The 17800-nt window shown below is 39.5% G+C and overlaps 1 long non-coding RNA gene across 1 annotated transcript in view; it reads left to right on the forward strand.

The window, feature by feature from the left end:
- LOC146434826 (uncharacterized) overlaps positions 1-17800 on the forward strand; it is a 124903-nt gene that overhangs the window by 56071 nt on the left and 51032 nt on the right. The window lies entirely within an intron of this gene.

Genomic DNA, 17800 nt, shown 5'->3' on the forward strand with positions numbered 1-17800 from the left:
CTCGCTTCTAAATTTGTGCATGTAAATTTTATTCATGGGCCCAGCTGTGTTCGTGCCGAATTTGCATTTGTGCATATGAATGTGTTGTTTTTTCCCTCTGTCAGCATACAACCACAGGCTGCAGCTGAAAATATGGACCTAGATTTCAAAAATTTTAATGACCGTACACTGAAAGTTTTTGTTCCTTTCCCCGGAGCTGGTAAACTTGTCTGCATAAAGCCTTATCTTTATCCTTTGCTTTAGGGAGCTTGGTTGTGTATGTGTCTGAAGACTTGCTTGCACGTGGTGTTCAAATAAAAAATGAGACTTTGTTTTGCCAATATGGGTATTGACATTAAAGGGCAATTAAGTTTTTGTCTTGCTTTTTATGCAACTAATCCTTCTTTCCTTCCTTCCTATGTTTGTGCCACCTCAGCTTGCCTATCAAAAGGTTGTTCTGAGAAGAGCTGAAATTTATTTTGTTCATGAGGGGTGGCAGGGCAAGAAATCAATGCACTCTAGGCTGGGAGGAAAAATACCTTTCTGCCTCTGTAAACAGTGTAAATAAATTCAGAGAAGGAAACAGTAAATCAGTCTTGCAGAGCAATTTGGATATCTGATGTATGCAGCATGAGTAACCCCACATCATGTACCACCAGGAGTGTGAAGCAGCCGTGGTCCTGCAGGTTCCCCACAACTGTTATTCAGAAGGATCTTACAGGATTCTCTTCCTGATGCTCTGTGTAGAGAATTGTGGTGAGCATTTGCCTTCTGCATGCCCCATTCATTACAATGCTCCTTCCTTATTGTCCAAGAGTGGGAACCCAGTTAAATAGGGCTCTAGTAAAAAGTTGTTTAAAAAAATTGGAGTAATTTCTAACCTTTAAGTGGTTTACAAGCTTGTTAAAAATCAAGAACCTTTGCAATCTATTGGGTACAAAAATATTGTAAACCAATTTGAGGATATTAAAACTCACTCCAGTTCTTCTGAAATGAGTAAACTGAAAGGTAGCATAATCCTGAGTAGAGCATATAGTTGAGAAGATCCCAAGCACTTTGCATGTAAGTGCTCTTCTGAGAGAGATACTGTTTTACATAAATTGTTCTCTACCTTTTCATGTGGCATAGACTATTTCTATGGGGATGGGGTTTAGGTAACAGTGTAGTTTTACCCTGGGACATGGTAAGTCACAAGTTGTTCTAGACAAGTGAAGATGTTTATACATCTTCAGCGCTAAAGTGCTGCGTACGAGCTGTAGGCACTGGGAGTGAAAGGCATAAAGAGGTGAAGACCCCAGCATCATCTTTTGTCATTATAATTCTCTCCTCCAATGAGGGCTATTGGGTACTCGTAGTTTTTCTAGAGACTGGAAGGAAATGAAGGAGGTACTTGCTGATCCTGTGGGAGTCTGAGGGTATTTAACTTCCTTTGGCATCTGACAAGGCTGTGGGAGTTTCAGATGATGATGACCAATAATGTCACAGGCGTGTGTTGCAAACACACTTCCCCTCCAGTAGCTTTTGGAAAGCTGTAGCCGCAGTGATTAGTGATTAAATGACAATTCTGGAAATAATGCTAATTCTACTTCTTTTACTGCTTAGGCTGTGCAAGATAAACAATTATATCAGAAATATGGTATAGGAAGTTGGGCAATTCTACACTTGAACAGTGACTCTGCATTTGAGATGCAACCCTGCTTTTATTTTATTACTATTTTACATTATCTTTTCGGTTTTGTTTTGGGAGGGATTTTTTTTGTGGCATGCTGAGCAGTAGCCTGTTTGTGCTGACTTGACGGTAGTGCAGAGGTGTGATGTCCAGGCAGTGGCATTGCATGCAGGAAAGCATGAAGGGTGGAGTGAGAATTCCTTTTCATCACAACTTGCACCATGCCAAGGGCTGCCAAGCATCTGGGATATCCCCTGCCTCGTGTTTTTGTGCTTTCACAATTTTGGAGCAATGAGTTATTCCTTGAAATGAGACCAGTTATCCCTTCAGTGAAGCCTCTCCCAATAGGATAAGGTCCCAGACCTGTGACCTCTGCAGACAACATCTGAGTTGTGCTTAGTCACAGAAATACTCTAAAATTTGTCAGTGCGACTAATTGGAGTTCTAAGATTTCATTATGAAAGCTTTAATGAAAAAAATTCCAGTGAGATGTATTTTACATAGACTGCTCATACCCTTTTGCTTAATAATCTAAAATAAAAGCATATTTAAGGAGGGCCTAATTACATATTTATTCAATGTTCCTAACTTAGATAAGGATTTCTATGGGATGTCTTCACCCAGAATATTCCCCAACTTCGATTAGGAACAAAAGATAATCTTCAGAAATCAACATTTTCTGCTTTAGAATCCAGTAGTGCTTGTTTCAAGAAATAGTAGTTACAGAAGGGAAAATGACAGTCTCTTTAACATATACTTAAGTATGGTAAGTGCAACGATGAAAGCAGACATAAGGAGTGAGAAAGATATAAATGGAAAGATTAATGACAGCATTAATTTATTTGCATCTATCATGGAGAAGTTATTTGCAACATAAAAAAGTAGCAGTTTGTGAAAGGCACTGTAGTAACTTAATTCTCATCTGGGTATTAAACTTAATACGTGTAATATTTCTACAGTTTCACCTGCCTCCCTTCCTTTTTTGTTCTCTGCCTTGGAATTTACAATGCCCTTTTGTGTTCTTATTCATGGGGTGGTGAGCAATGCTTTGACCTCTTTTGCACTTTAGACATGAAGCATGTGCCTTACCTTGTCTGATGAGCACAGCCGTCTTTACAGCATTTAAAGGAAAAAAAAATCATTTGTGCAAGTGGATAATGCAAATTATTTCTTGGAAAGTATTGCAGAACACAGTGACTATGGGGTATTCTCATTTGTGTTGCAACTTCCTTTTCGCTCGGTATCCAGGCATGAGTTCACTTGGGTGCTCGAGGGTTGTGTTTCCTGCCCTGTAAGCCTGTCTGTGTGGTGAACGAGGTCTGCATGTCACCTGGAGGGGCCACAGCCCTGTGGGTGCCCTTGGACCAGGGCAGCAGCTGCTGCACTTTCTGCCATGGGATCCCTTTGCAGTTTCAGGTAGCAAACCTGTAGTAAGGATCAGTTCGATGCCAGCTGACACAAAGAGGAAAATTGTGTTTCTTTGAAACTGCGGGGGCTGGGCAGGAGGAGCAGAAGAGTTATTAGACTGACACAGAGTAATTGCCGGAAGCGGAATTTGGCCAAGCCTCGTGGTTCATGCTGGGAGCACCTTATGCAGTTTATATTACAGTTATAGATTTTTCTTGTGATATCGCTTACCTTAAATGACCATTGCCTCCTTAAATGACCATTGCCTGAAAGACAGCACATAATGAGATAATGTTCATCCTGACACCTTCCTGGTTAATGGCTCAATGTTCACTCAGGAAGAAAAATTCACTCTGACCAAATTACCTCTACAACAGTCTGATGCCTTTTTTTTTTTTTCTTAGAGGGCTTATATCCAAGTACTGTCCAAACTTCAGGAACAAATCTCACATGTTCACAGTCTGGTTCAATACTTTGCAAAAAGAGACAGCCCATTAAACAAATGCACAGGATTGTCTTGGCTCGATATTTATTCATTGTTCAAAAATTTTAAACCAACAGAGGTTCTCCTGCATTTGGAAAAAGATGATCTTTATGATAAATAATAGCTTTTCCTTGAAAAAAGGTGAACTTGAGTATCAATTCCAAAAGACCAAACTGTTATGGCAGTGAGGCCATTAGGCTGCAATTTGTCTTACAACAGATGTTGTAGAGTCTTGTCACTTCGAATGCTAAAACAGATGGGATATACACTTGAAAATGTACTAGAAGTATTTAATTTCCTTTCCAGCACAGGAGATTTCTTCTCTCCGAGGTCTTTGATGCTCTTTGCCTGTTTGTTAAATCCTGTTGCATTGGTTGGTATGGTTTAATCTCCTTGGAAATCTTTGAGTTTGTGTTCTAATGCAATTACTTTTGAATTGCTTTGGTTTTGCCAAATGAGATATGATTCCTTTTCAAGCTGACTTTTTACTAGCCTCTTTCAAGTTCCTTTGTAAACTTGCTATTATCACTACGGACAAAACTGTGGAGGTGACACAGTATCTGGCATTTTTTTCAACAGTTAAGAGTAACATTAGCCAAATGCATATTATATATGTCTATGTATTAAAAAAAACAAACCCTAGGTAATCTGTGATACTCATATGGACTTTAGATTAGAGGCTACCATGTACATTGTGAGGTTACTGTTGTTTGCCATAACTGTGATTTCTCATCATCTGCAGGAAGACTCAGCTGTCTTCATTGGACTCCATATCAGGTTTTCTAATCCAATGCAGATGCTTCTTCAAAGTCTGGGGATTATCAGGCCAATCCCCAGATGAACTGGGAAGTTGTTAAGTGAAAATGACAGTCCTATAGTGGTGAAGGAGCAGGGGACTAAAAACTTTGAATGATTCCCCCCAAGACACATGATGGGAAATTTGGAGGGCAGGTATTGACTTTCATGAGCTGGCCTTGGGCGCTTAACCCGCGAGTGCTGAATAGCAGATTTTACAGACACATCCATGTGTGTGTGTACATTTCATAACATATAACCAATTTTCTCCTTTAATCAACTTTCCATGTAAGACTGGTATTTGTTTTCATAAGTCAAAGGAAAAGCCCTGATATTACCACATCAGTTTAATTCTTGCTCAATTGCAAGATGCAGGTAATACTTTGACCAAATTTGCTTTATGAATATCAGTGTTTAGATATCTATCACAAAGTTCAGTACCTTTAAAGTGATCTGTGCTGGGGCATCTTGGGTCTTTCTCAATAAATTAAGGAAATGCATTGGCTGAGTCAAATGGCACTCTTATTTTCAGCTCCTGAGAGATTTTTAGTGTGCATGTATTTGGAATCAAATCTAGAAGGGAAGCCCATCAAGAATGCAAAGGACCATTCATTGTCTTGGGCTTGGCAGCTTCATTTTCTGAGCTCTGGAAGGAAAGCCATGAGTATAGTAGATCATAAATGTTTTTACTTTTTCATTTTCTTTCTGGGCTAGTGATAACAATATTTGAAAGCAGTAAATAAAAGCTTTTTTAATTCTTTTTCTTTCTGACTATTTTAATGAACTCATTTTCCAGAGGGAGTAAGACCATGGAGCACCTGTTAATGATTCCTTCTGTCATGCTATTGATGCTCTTCTTTCACTCCCACCTCACCAGTTTAACTTGAAGTTTTGTAATTTGAGGATAAAAATCAGGCTATTATAGGCTTTGTGCTGACATGAATTTGTACCTTAAGTGGATTTCCTCAGCATAATACTAAAGTAAAAAACAATTACACTATTTTTCATGTAGTTGCATCTTTTGGAAACAGAATACCCCGAGGGCTGTTCCAATGCATTGAGCTGTTTGGTGAGAATGTTGAGTAAGAATTCAGAAGATAATTCCTGAGCTAAGATGGAGGTGGTGAACAAGATATCTTTCATGTACCTATTATGGTTTCCAGTTCTCATGGTGCTGCATCTTTATTTCCGTATTCAGTTTCCTGGCCTTGGAGGGGACTTTTGTGGGAGGGGTTTGGGGTGTGGAAGTTACCATTTCATGGAAATGACAGCTACTCCCAAATTTAATTTGCCCTCCAGCTGCATGTATGGGAATGTGGTCTGCTGCTGCTTCCCCCCCTCCCTGCTTTTTATTTTTTAAGGTAGCTTTTTCTTGGCTATTATTTAAAAGGGTAACATAATTTGAAGTAATAAAAGACTTCAGAAACTTTATACATCACATTCTTTAAAGTATACTCAACTAGAACAAAACTACCACCTCAGGACATTCAGTCATCCTCAAATTATTTGTTTATTAAATAAAATATCGATCTCATGTTTGCATAAGCTTTTTACTGTCCATACTTCTTCCATGAAGTTTTTTTAATCATCTACCATGTAAGTCAAGTAGTAATTCAGTTGTGAAAGCTTTACATGGCTAAAAAGTTATGTTAAGAATTTATTAGCAGTTTAAAGTGATTCTGTTAGTAAGATACCATGTACTTGAAGCTGATATGATTTGTGTACGATAAAAAGAACTATGGGAAGAGTAAAATTGTGTAAGGTTACCAAGGATTCAGCTGAAGAGGGTGAGGTTTATACGGAAAAAACTGAAGGCCTTTTTTTCCCCTCAGTTAAGTAGTTAAAACAATTTGAACACCAAATTTAAAATGAGAAAAGGAATTGAAAAGCGCATGTCCATGCAATCTAGAACCTATTGATAGCTTGCCATGTAAACTTTAAAGGTGACTTCTGTAGAAGCCATTTAGCCTGAAGCAAAACGTCTAATTTTGCCTGAACCTCACAAAATAAGTGACTTAAAATTGAAGTACAAATGGCAGTGCAGTTTGCTATTTCTTTTAATATTGCCTGCATAGCAAGAATACAAAAGCAACTACGTGCGAAAAACACTTCTCTGCATTCTAAATATAGCAGCGCCCACTTGAATGAATATTTCATACAAGAATAACCTATATAAAAGGAATAAATGCAGGCAGCAGTGATATTGGTAGGATATTGTTTTTAGATGGAACAGCTTTTAAATGAGTAAATGAATATCTAATAAAAGCACTAAATCCTTGTATGAATAAAAGTCTGATAGACCTGTGTTTTGTTGGCTACTGGCTAGAGAACTTAAAACAGGGACAGTATTCATAAACTTCACTCGAAATAAACAGGAAAGTAAGAACGTGTACATGTTTCTCTAGCTTAGACTTTTTATTGCAGCTGACTTGTTCAGCTGTGATGGGATGCAATAAAAGGAAGATGTAAACATTGCCCTGTTGTGTACAGAGTCCGGGACGGGTCAGGCAGCAATGCCAGGGAGGAGCCACGGGGTGAGCTGCCTCTCCTCTGGCAGGGGAATGGAATGTTCTTTGGTGGTTTTGGTCTAAATCTCTTTGAGGAAATATCCAGGGTCATGTTAGGCAACTGCGTTCCTTCCCAGAGGTTCACTCGCCTGGGGTCCTGCAAGGATTCAGGCTGCTCCACTGACACACATTACGCTGGCACGGGATTACTGAGGAACACAGTGTGGGACGCGCTAAGTGCAAAAATTGCACCAACCTTTACATTTCCTCCACCACCTAGCTCAGATGCTCCAGTTATGTCTTGGAGGATGTTTGGAGCATAAAACTGAGAGTGCTGGCAGGAACTTGACACAACAAAATGAACTGAGCGTTAGGCTCAGGCCAAAGGGACAAAGAATGCTTGAGCCTGCCCTGACAAGGATCACATTTTGTTCCCTTTGTGCAAGCTGGAGATTTGCTGAGTTCCTGCTAGGGAACCTGCTTTATAACTCTTGAAGTTGATGGGATTGGAGGGGGTCAGTGGGGAAGCACCTGCTATGTGAGATGGACTGAAAGGTTAAAGCTCACACATTTTTGACCAAATGTCTTGAATTTGATACTGCAGCCTCACAAGGGAGTATGAAGGAGAAGTGGGATCGATGGTGAGCATTGAATAGATAATATAAAAGAAAGGTGAGGACATATCCTGAGGCCCAGACTGTGAGGATGAAGAAGAGATCTCATGAAAATTATGTATAGAGATAAATGGGCCTATAATCTATTGCAAAAAAGGTCAGGTGAGTTAGGATTTTTGCAAAATAATGAGAATTTTATGTTCATCTGAAATTTTAAATGCTTGCAGACATCTCTTGGGAGAAAAACCATAGTGGCAAATGGATGATTCAACAAGTTCTAGAAAGGTAGTGGGGCTTAGCCTTGGGGTTTTTTTCCCTTGGTTTTATTTTTTTGTGTGTTTGTTTTGCAGAATGGAGAAATGCGTGAAGAGCAAAGGCTATTTTATATCTTAGACAATGAAGGTGAAGTAGCTGAGAGTACAAAGGCAATAGGCGAGTTGGGTGAAATTGAGCATGAAATGAGATTTCACAATCTTTGTGAAGAGATGAGGAAGAACAACAACGTAACAAAAATGGACTTGAGAGAATGATAGCTCAGATTTCTCCAGAGACAAATTTAATAGTTGAAAGCAAAGGTGAATTAGCTGCCAGATCCTCAAAGATGTGACATTATGGTACAAGCACAGAAAAACCCAATGTAGAGATTAACTTGGCTAAAGATCCAGGCTCTGCACAGGGAGCAAGAAAGAAATACATTGAAGGGGAAGAATGGGTACCCCAAAATGGCACAAGTATGAAGGGATGAAAGGAAGGTCCAGGCACTAGGTTGCAATGCTAACTAACTAGTTAGAGATGTTGAAATGAGGAACCAACATACATCAATAAGAGGATAATCTAGACAAGGATTGCTGCTTTGCTTATAGAAGAAAGCAACCTGCAGATGGAACACTCTGAAGAGCCTTTCTTTAATCCTCTCCTTTTTTTCTTTTTAATTGAGACCTCATTAAGAAATATTTTTGCTTTCGTATTAATAATACTATTAAAATCATTAGAAAAGGGATACAATCTTAGCCAATAATAGAAAATACCAAGTTAGAGATTTACAGATGATTCAGATGTTTTCAGATGGACTGGTTGTGATGGACTTTGTGCCAGGGGTTTATCTAAAGCAATCTCAGAGCCAATAGTGTTTTCTTTGTGAGCTCATCTGAAATAGATGATATACCAGAGGCTGGGAAAAGAGAAGACATAATGTCTTTCATTTTGAAAAAGGGGGGAAAAAGAGGAGCCAGATGATTACAGACAAACCAGTGCTAACTCCAGTCCAAAGAGAAATCCTGGAACACACACAAAAAAAAAAAAAAACCAAAAAAAAAAACAACAAAAAAAAAACCAAAAAAAAACCACCAACAAAAAAACCCAACCAAACATTTGAAAGCAGCTGAAGGATAACAAGAAAGAAGAAAGTAAAAAGCTGCCAGCACAGATTTGTCAAGAATGAATTGTCAAACCACTTGGATTTCCTTGTGCAGCAGGGTAACAGACTTCATGGAAAGAGAAGAAACAATTGACATAGTCTCTTGAGTATTGTGAGGTCTTTAAAATTGGCTTGCAAGTCGTTCTCTGAATCAAGGGAAAACTGGGCAAGATGAAAATGCTGTTAGGTAGAGATAAAACTAGCTGGAAGAAACTACTTTGGAGAATGAATTTTAGGAGGATGAAGTAGTATCAAAACAGCAGTATGTATTGAGGAGTGCTCTAAAGAGCTGTGCCCAGCTCTCATTAGACCATGACCTGAGTGATGCAATACACATTATACATGTTAAATTTACAGAAAACTGAGAGTGGTAAGCTTTGTGAATAGAGAATGGCTTTGAGAATGGGCAAAAGGGTTTATAAGGATAGGCTGAAACTTTGTAAACTAAGTAGAGAAGAATGGTACTTCAGCAGAAGCAATAAACTGTAGGAATATGAGAAGGGGAACACCTGTTTTGACAGCAGTTCTTTGGAAAAATTGCAAACCAAGCATGACGCAATGTCATGCTGTTGCGAAAATGGCAAACATCATCTAGGAATTCATAAATGGCAATATAACCTGAAAGCTGTGTTAAGTAAGTCCTCTGTCATGCTTAGCACAGGCGATCTCTTCCCAAAACAATGTCTGCTTTGGGCATACCCTTGTCCTTCTAGAAAGATGTTGACCACTTGGAGACAATTTAGACAAGTGTGATGGGCATGGTCACCATGTCCTGTCAAGGTGTTATGGCTGTTATGGAGACATGTGTGGATGGATGCTGTTTACTCTAGGTCAGGGAAAACTCTTGTGGGGTCCTACAGGTAGTCTTTAAATCTGCAAAAGTATGGTGCTGAGAGGAAGAAATAGATTTCATTTTGCATAAGAGGAAATGGGGTGAAATCATTGTTAGGAAGAATTGGATATTAGGAGAAAAAGAAAAAAGCAGTTTTCTGATAATTCATGCAGGGAAGTTCTGGAACAGACTGTGCCCTGTGTGGCTGGAGGCTGTTAGGAAGCGGAATGACAAAATGTAGAGCTGATTTTGCCTTGGAGCAAGGAGTCCTGCAGACAGTCTCCCCAATCCTACTTACCTAAATTCTGCAGTTTCTCTGCTAATGATAACCATCCATCTTCTGTAAGTACTTGGAAGGGATTAAGTAATTGTGGAATTGCTGTTGTTCTAGAACTTTATGCTTGAGAATGTCTGCTACAGCTTTGGGTACATAGTTTGATCCAGCTCAAGCCTCTAGCCTGACAGCACAAAGCAATAGGTTTTTCCTGCTGTTCTGAAACTCCTCTCTATATTTGGAGATAATTAGTCTGTCTGTCTCTGTCTTTCACGTACCATGTTTATGAAACTTCTGAGCGGTACAACCAAATGAATAGAAAATTGTTTAGTTCAGTGCTGGTGTATTGAGGTTCAAATCAGGCTAAATCATATTATTTTTTTGTTATCCCAGTCAGACTGCTCGTACTCCTTTTAAATTCCTTCACTCTGATTTTGATTCTCAATACCCCAGATTAAAGCTCTTTATCCATACCTTCATGCTTTCTCTTTTGCAGCTCCAGTACAGATTTGCATAGCAAAGGAGATATTTGTGTTTCTCCTGACCTCATCTATATTCTGGTGCACAGCGTGCACTTATATGATAGTTTATTCTGGGATGATGAACAGATGCAAAAGTGTCTTCAATTGTCTCTGGAAATTAGCAATGGTCAATACATCCTACAAACACAATGCTGGATGCTGTGGTGCATGCAAAACATGCATGGCAGGCAGAGCACATAGCCTTTTCCTGCCTCTAGCACACTTCATTTAATTTTAATAGTAGAAGGAGATGTGGTATCTTTTGAACATAGATATCCTTGTGGGCTAATGTAAGGCTTGGACAATAAGAGTTTTGCATAGGAGAATTTGGCTTAACCTGTCAGTCTTCCAGAGATTAACAACTTCATCAGCTACTGTTGATATTGACAGTCAGTTGCTAGGCTACATGTTTACTGCTAAATGAATAGGCGACTTGGGGCCAGTGTGAATATTCAACAGATTGGCAAATAAGTAAAACGTGCTGTGACTTGATTTGTTAATTATAGTCAAAATAAATGGCTGTATTGATGACTATGATTTTACACAGCATTAGTCCTCTGAAAACAGCAATTAAGTCTGCCATGTAAACATATATCTTGCCTGTGACAAAAAAAAAAAAAAAAAGCAAAAAAAAAGCGCTTTAAACAACTGAATACACCACTCCAAGCAGTTTCACTAGGAGTCCTGAAGTGCTTACATTAGTTAAATTATGTCCTTGGGTGTTTTTACACCTCTGACTGAAGCACAACATTCAGGCAGGGTCTGGATTTTGAAAAGCTTTCTTGTTTGCTGCATGCCGTGCTACTTATGGTCAGAGTTTATCAAAGGAGCATGATCACACTTGAGAGAGAAAACTCAAGTAGCTGGATTTCAGGAGCATGCTTTTTTTTTCCTGTTGGGAGAAAGCTGAGCATTAATTTTATGCTCTACATGCTCTTTTTTTGGTGAAAGAGTTCTCACATGTATACCCTGTTACTCTGTTCCAGTTTATCAGGTAGGTTAACTAGAATTCACTTCCCTTGATCCGTACTATTCTTGTGTTACATTTGAAACTCTCACTATGTTGATTCACTCATTTTGTGTTTCAGGACTTGCACACACTGGCAGGTGCACTGAGTATTCAGCATCACTCATTGTTCAGTGCTGCATGTGTGTAGGCAATGCCACTGTTCTGGGCTGTACTGTGCCTTTTGATTGAAACTTGGAAAACACATATTCTGTTCTCATTGCTTTTGACAAGTTTTGCTGTGGCACTGGTCAAGCCTCTCTCCCAAGCTTTGGCTTAGTTTGCTATCTATAATAAATAGTTGTTAGGTTTTTTTCTTCATAAATAACTGCCAACCTAAAGAGCACTGAAGTTGCCAAATATGCCCCAAGTTTTGCAATACAGAAAGAGAGATTGTGTTAAGCTTGAGAAAAGCAAATGTGTTCTTGCATAGAAAAAAAAAAATTACCACTTTCCCTGAGTAGGTCTGTGTTACCAATACCTGGTGAGACTGGGTTTGAGTCTGGGCCAGTAATTATCTTTTTCCCCAAAAGTGGTAGAAAGGAGCTCCCCTATTTCAGCCCTCATTTTTGTTCCAATAAACATGTGCCCTTCTTTGTAAGCTCTTAAGTTGTTGTCTTCTGCTGTCTCACCATGAGATGTTCAAGACCAAATTTGCAAGAGTAAAGGCTCATCGACTCAGTCTGATCCCAGCAGAGAGGTACCAAATGCTAAAGTGGAGAGGGAGTTTTGGCTTTTCTTTTAATGTGTTGCTGAAGGAGAACCCACCTAATGCAGATGCTTGGCTGGTAGATGTTTGGAGAAAATCAAAGTGAAAGGGTGTGAAGAAACTTGAAATGGGGTAGGACTGGAGATTGAGCTGGGTAGCTTAGAAGGCAGCAAATAAGAAGTAGATTGGTGTAGGGAGAGCTCCAAAATGAAGAAAGAGCTAGGAGACAAGTGGTTGCCCTGATACCAATTTGATGAGGGGAAAAAAAAAAGATTGACAAAAAAACAGAGAGTGATAATCAGCCGCAAATACTGTTAGCAGCTTTATCTTTGCTTAAGGATATGAGATCAGTGCTCTCTGTCAGCACATTGTCATACATCTGCATGCTATCCATCACCTTTGTCACCAGTGCAGGTTATGTAGAAGGCTTGCAAACTACCCTGATTCCCTGGATCTAAGCTGACTGTTGCAATGAAGGAGCAAGGTGCTGGGAATGTTGACAGCTCTGTGAATTCTTGAGTGTGCCACAATGATTTAAAAAAAAAATAATTAGTAGTTACCAGGGAAATCATTGAGGACAACACAAAGAATATCAAGGTTCACCTTGAATGCACTCATGTTTTGGACCTCTCACTTTTGAATGCTTTTGTGGATGGGGAAAAAAACTTCAAAGGAAGACAAGGATGTTCCAAAGCATTGAATGGCTTTACAAAGTGGGTGGTAGACCAGCGGAGCTCACTGCCAAAAGACATTGTGAATGTGACACGTTTACATGTTTAAGTTCACGAAAGACAAAATCAGGGAGAATTACTAACTGCATGTAAACTACACATGGGTCAGGAAGTCTCAGAGCTGAAAATAGTTGGAAGCTGAGAGGCTTTGAGTCGGAAATAGGATTGCTCTGTTCTTCCTCATCTCCAGCATCTGATTATGGCCACCATGGCAGACAAAAGCACTCTAGATACGTGGATTTTGTCCCGTAAATTTTCTCCTGAATGGTTTGCCATTGCCTGCACTGTAGCTTATCTGACTCAGAGGGGAATTTTGAGGGATTTCTCTCCCCAGGTCTACATTTACCAAATTAGTTTTATGTCATGTGTTGCACCATAAGTCCTGGAATCCTCTTCTTGGGAACATGACAAATCTTCTTTCATTGGATGAAGCAGGAATATTTATGCTTCTGGAAATCATGGGACTTGGGAAGATGACAGTGTTTCCCCAGTGATTATTAACTGTAATGATTAACTGGACCAGGGACAGTTTCATAACCAGTGTGGTTATGAAAACATACATTGCTGGTTCAGTCATCTTAGGATTCCCATAACATGAGCCATTTTTGCAAAAGCTTGTTCTATGCTGACCATGAAATCCCTTGCAGATCCAGGTTGGGGAAGCTGTTTTGTTGGAGCATCTTCTTGTTGTGCAGGGAATAAATGCCTTCAGAAAATTTGGACTTTTTTTCAGTAATCTACTTTCCAAGTTTTGTGTGCAGTTGCACTTGCCCCCAAGCACTAATGAGTGGACAGGATGAAGAAGCCTCAGGGTGCAGGTAGCTAAGACAGGAACGATTGTAAAAGTCCTTTTCAATTCTGGAGGTGTTAACTTTACACTGACTGACTACTGGGATGGTTTCCCTAATCAATTTGGTGGTTTTGCAATGTTGAAAAATATGCTGATAGTCCTGAAAACAAGAAACAGTCCTCCCTGAGCTGGTGCCCATCCCTGTGCAGGGGCAGCTGGCAAGCTCTGGGCAGCTGCTTGTTGTCCAAGGAAATTTTGCTCCCTTCCTTGCTTAATTTGCCTAAGGTAAATTACCTCTTTTTGGAACAAACTCCTAGCTTTTCTATTTAGACAGTTTAAGACTAGCAGCTTTAAGCTAATTACAGGCCATTTATAAATGTATCAGTTCTTGTTCCAACATTTTACCATGCACCAGGATATCATCTAGGTATAACAAACAGGCTGAGAGAGGCATGCCACGTAATACCCTCTTCGTTAGACTTTTGAATGTAGCTGAGGTATTGCACTAGCCAAAACCCATCATTTTAAATTGCCACAGTCCTTGTCCTGCTGTGAATGTGGTTTTTTTTTCCCCTGTCCCTCTGGATCCACTTCCACTTGCCAATAGCTACTTTTAAGATTCAGGGTAGTAAACCAGACCAAGCTTTCACCAGCATCTAGGGTACTATTTACGGTAATAAAGGAGCACACACTAAATGACTTTGTGTTGTTTTCTGTAATCTGATGCTGTCACCTTTTTTCCTTAACTGGACTCAGTCTGAGGTTTTGCTGAAGAGTCTGTTCTAGCTTCCTGACATGCTTCTTCCATGGTTTATAAGGCTTATTTACTGCTTCCCTGCTGAAAAGAAGGATGCTGTTTAGGTATCCAGGATCACTCTTGTGTTCAAGCAGTCAAGTACAACATATGTGTTTATCAGAGAGAGAATGATTTTGAACCAAACAGTCTCAAAAATATTTTCTTGCTTCTCTTTGAATGCTTTTTAGGGTGCCAAATTAAAAGCTAATACATTTTCTGAGTGTTCACATGCTCACACCCAGTCTTCCTATAGTTCATATTAATTTACCAGATCCATTTTTTGCCACCACAGTTCCCCTTTCCCCATCTCCTTCTGACTATTGTCAGAAGCATTCAGCAGATATATAGAGATGTACTCTTGTTTCAGATCCAGAAGAACTACAGCAGCTAATGATCCCCAGGGATCTGGGGTCTCAAAGCAAGTTTTGAGCACTCCTCATCTTTCATTTGCTGGAAAGGTACCACTGCCTGTAATTTCTAATGGTATTTCTGTCCCTAAAGGTGGGACTTGGGCACTGCAAAAGAGATCTGTAGGTTCAATCACCCATTCCCTTATCTTTCTTCTATTCCTGGTGTAATAACCAAAGTCAGATTCAGAGTTAATGATTCTTGTGCATTTCACATAGTTTCTTATTAGACACTAAATAGCCTTCTCTGTTTATTTCTTCTTTAAAAAAAAACCTTAACAGTTGTTAAGCTCCCTACAGAAACTACAGACTGGTGTGTGAACTGGTAGGGTCTTAACTTCTGGCTTGGTTCAGCTTCATGCTCTCCTCCAGCCTACACTGCATCTTGGTGTTGGGAGTCTCGTTTGGAACACGCCATGCTCTATTCTCACTAGGCCTGTGTTTATAACTATTCTCCTTTAAAGGCATTTTCTTCCTCCAGGATCAATAATGACCTCATCTGCATTCTTTAATTTTTGCTGATGTTGCCAATTTCTTTTGCTTTATAAACTTAAATCGGTCCTCACTCCTTCTACAAAGTATAATGATGGTATGAGCCACATTAAAATCGCTGAACTGAATTTGAGATAGAGAAACTGCACTTTAGAGATCTTGGCAAATTCCTGGCATCTTCTTCTGTTTGCAGCAGCTGTTTCCTTTTGTGGTATGCAGCTGTGAAAAAGGTTCAGGATCTGTAGTAAATTGTACAGTCAGTACAATATCTTTTTGTCTTTTGCTGATCTTTATTTCCGGCTCTTACCTGAGTGTCTGCAAACTGGTGTATAGCCAATTTGCCCTTGAGGTCCTTGCTGATATTTGAGGATATCAGGGAAAAAGTTTATTCCCACCCAATTCAAATGAAGCTTTGGGGTTTTTCCTTTCCCTTCCTTTCATCATGTCACGGTTGTTGATACTGGTTCATTTTCATTCTCTAGGACACTTTTCAATTCCCTGAGCCCTTTCTGCAGTTTATCAGATAGCAACTTCCAGGTTGGTCAAAGCTTTTGTAGCCCTTTCCAATCTTATTTCAAACCACAACTGCTGCAGCTGCACCTCAGTCTCTTCGGGCATTTTGCCATTGACTTTCTAATAAGGGTTCATCTTTACCAGTAAGTTTTCAGGTGCTGTTTTAACTCCTCCAGTTCTTTACATGTTTGAACTGTGCACTGTCTTTTGTTCTGCCCTGATACAGGAGAGATACCAGCTCACAGGCTTTGTTCTTGGAAACCAGAACATGGGGGTTTTCTCTCCTTAACCCTGTTGTAGGAAGCCCCGAATTTGAATGTTAAGGAGTGCAATTGATGATTGAGTCACTTATCTTTGATGCAATCCTGTTTATTTACCAAGTCCTGATTTCTGTTTCTGCAGGTACAATCAAACAAGAGATAATTCCCTTGCTTGAAATTCCCAATCTCTTTCAGTCAGCACTTGCCTCAGTAGCTTTCTCAAGGTTTATCTTGAAGTCATGATGTTGATGCTTTTGTGGGTCTTTTTGATGCTTCCTTTTGGCTTTTGATTGGAGGTTCTCCCACAACCATCCAAAACAAGCATTCTGCTACCAGAGTCCTAAACATCTAGACTCCAGGGCGTATTTTCATTCCAAACTTCCCATATGTTTATGCTTTGGTTGTTCTCCCATTGTTTTGATTATTTTGCTCCCTAAATGAGCTTAATGTTTATTTGTACTTAGTACAAATGAAAAACAGTTCTTCCAGTCAATGATTTCAGCAAGTTTTGGTCAATCCTGCTATGATGCTTTCTTGCCTCTCTGTGGATAAAAGCCGCTGAAGTACATACACTGCAGAGAGAGGAGGGCATCTGCAGAGTGCTTAGTATAAATTCTTGTCTGACCTCCTCAAGTGGCCCTCTAGCTGCTGGTTGTCCCATTATCTGTATCCAAGAGGGGTGAGATTTGGTTGGAGAACATTAAATTTCTTAAATTAATAATTTAAAGATTTTTTTTTCCTCTCTGTAAATTATTCGTGGACTGCAGGAGTGAAAAGATATTTAGTTTTCTGATGTTTTTATTAAAAGGAAAAATTCAAGATTCTTTATTTCATTTTCTTTGATTTTAAATAGGTATGGAAAAGAGGAACAAAGTTGATTTTATTTGATAATATTTAATACAAAAAGAGTTTTGGCTAAAATGTTCCCTTTGAAGACTTTGTATCAGACCGTTGTTCCCATGTCTTAGGTAAATTCTAAAGTCAAACTCCAAATTCATTCTCAGCAAATATGTGTGAATACTTTACTCCTAGCAAATTGCTAAAAACTGAACTCCCAAGGACACTTACAGAAAAAGTTGCACAAGGCATGAGGCACAGCACAGTTGTGTTGCTGTTTCCCTACAGGATCTGGGCATTGAGTAACACACCAGCCCCTCACATAGATCATGGGAGACTTGGGCTTGTTCTCTGTGAAAAAGTTCAGAGATGCTGCATGGTGAGTGATCACTACAGGCTTGCATAGATGCCAGTTCCCTACTGACTAAAGGGAAGCTTTAATGTTCTCATCATAATATTTGACTGAGTTAATCTACTCATTAACTTGTGTTCTAATATCTGATGAAAATCACCCTGTGGACACAGAGTCCCTAGGGTTAGAAGTGACTAATGCACCAAGTTATATTGCATTGAGCTATAATAATCACAATAAAGTGAGATAAGTATTTGGCATGGACTCTGGGAGTGCAGGGATGACCAGGCATGTGGGATGAGACAAGGATGTTGTTTTGAGCTTTTTCATGATCTCCAGACATGTAGCATAGGATGGAAATGACTGTGACCAGGTGCAGCAGCCAGTGTCCTGAAGGTACAAGTTTGA

Source organism: Lichenostomus cassidix, chromosome 7, assembly GCF_008360975.1.
Source record: "Lichenostomus cassidix isolate B80296 chromosome 7, HeHo_3.0, whole genome shotgun sequence".
NCBI lineage: Eukaryota > Metazoa > Chordata > Aves > Passeriformes > Meliphagidae > Lichenostomus > Lichenostomus cassidix.